Raw genomic sequence first — 2022 nt, 5'->3', positions numbered from 1 at the left:
GACCCCCCTCCACGACACGGCACACTAGCCGAACACTTAAAAGCACCCCACCCCACGCTACACACAGACTGGCGCCCCGCCAGACCCTCGTTCCCCTGGTAATCCAATTCAAAACGCAAATCATTTTTTGGCACAAAACCATGACAAACGGGGAACGCCCAAACCTGTTTACGCTCGGCACATAGCGACGGTATCTACGCCAGAGCGCAAAATGACACTTGCGGGAGGGAGATGATAAGCTAGAGGCCCACGGACACGCCTGGGCCACGCCTACACCTGTCTCTGCGCTTAGATCCCAGCGCAAAACTGGATGGTGGAGGCAGACGATAGCTTAAGACGCAGGGAAGATAGCAATAAGAGGCGCGCAAACGGCAGCACAAACGATAGCGCCGTACGAAGATAGGGCTCTTAATTTTTGACTTTTAAATTTGACAGTTTCATCTCAAATCTAACTTCGAAAATATGAGTTAATATAAGAGAGACAGTTAAAAACAGCATACCTTGTTATTCAATGTGTTTTATTATTGTTATTATTATTTTAGATTTGGCCTTCAAAAGTGTTTTTTCCAAAAATGAGTCTTGAAAAACGGGGGGTCATCTTATAATCAGGGTCATCTTATATGAATACGTTATGGTAAGTGTTCTTCTGTTGATTGTTTAAATGTGTTTGCATTTATGAGAAACAGTAAATAAAAACATAGCTACATCTTAGATATATAAAGTCTGTCTGACCGGATACAGCCCAGCTTCTATCAGCTGAGATAGCTAGTCCCAGTTCCTCAAATCTCCGGCGACAACGAAAATCAGATTTCCAAAAAACCGTTATTTTGATAAACAGAGCGCACAAGGAGAATCTAAATGGTTACTTTGACTTTATTTTTTTTGTTTTATTTTTTACTTAAGAAATGGTCCGAAAGCCTCCTGTTAGCATCGCTAGGCTCCTGTTAGCATCACTGTATGCTAGTCAGAGTAAACCAGAACAAGGCTTTTCCCTCACACCTGCAGACAGAAGGCAACACAGCTAATTACTAACTAACTACTTTAGAATTTATATTATGAACATGAAAACACTAAGAAGAGTGACACATTGTTTCTGCCCGTTTTAGGCCTAAACATCACAGACAAACAGGCCACAACTTTAACAGCTGAGTTGTAGATTTCCCCCTGTCCTAGTTTAAATAACAGCTAATGGCAGGCAGCAACATCTGCTGATAAGAGTCAGGAAAGTAAAACAAACTGGAAACTGTCAAACAGTTGTTACAATACCTTTAGCCAGGGAAAGTTATCTGCGTCACACTGAAGAAGGAAAAGAAGGAAATTAACCAACCCAGAGGGGGAAGGAGGAGGCTTCTTCTCAAGTTCACTCTTTTCTTTTTTCTAGTTGCAAAACAAGTTTGTGCTTCAGGAAGTTGAATGTCCAAATATGGTTTGTTTGCCTGAAGAACACTTCCTGCTGCTGCTGACCTAACGTTTTGGTGAAAAAATTAATCTGCGCAGAGAGAGAGAGAGAGAGAGAGAGAGAGAGAGAGAGAGAGAGAGAGAGAGAGAGAGAGAGAGAGCATAAACAGAGAGAGGAAGAGGGAGAGAAACAGACTTCTCTCTCTCTGTATGTATGTCAGAGAGAGGAAGAGGGGGAGAGAAAGAAAGAGAAACAGAGAGAGAGTGAGGGAAAGACAAAGAGATAAACAGAGAGAGGAGGGGAGCTAGGCCTATTTCTCAAAGCTTAGTTTTTATTTTGCTGTGCTCCATAGAGGCTACAGGAGAAAATGATGGAAACAGAAACAAAGAGAAAGCACATGAACTTGCCATGTGATCAGACGTTTGATCACGTGATCATGATATCATGTTATGATAATGGTCAGAAACCATGCAATCTGCCGTCAGAACAAAGAAGCATGACATGGCCTCCCTCTGCTTCTGTGGCACTGAAAGGGTTTCCCAGTAGCAGACCATGATCTGCTACTAAAAAGAAAATGGTTCATTCTGGAGCTGAGGGTTTAGGCTACAATTATAATTAGTCTT

General features: G+C 42.3%; 1 protein-coding gene across 1 annotated transcript in view; it reads right to left on the bottom strand.

The window, feature by feature from the left end:
• Window positions 1-1321, bottom strand: part of LOC310775225 (stonustoxin subunit beta-like) — a 14868-nt gene extending 13547 nt beyond the window's left edge. The window contains exon 1 of the mRNA XM_083635341.1: window positions 1267-1321. The gene's annotated coding sequence lies outside the window, so the exon portion shown is untranslated. The remainder of the gene's footprint in view (window positions 1-1266) is intronic.
• Between the last annotated feature and the right edge of the window lie 701 nt (window positions 1322-2022).

The sequence above is a fragment of the Poromitra crassiceps genome, assembly GCF_964638095.1.
Source record: "Poromitra crassiceps genome assembly, chromosome: 4".
Classification (NCBI taxonomy): Eukaryota; Metazoa; Chordata; class Actinopteri; order Beryciformes; family Melamphaidae; genus Poromitra; species Poromitra crassiceps.
Note: the sequence above shows the minus strand (reverse complement) of the source record. Positions and strands in the feature narration are given on the sequence as shown.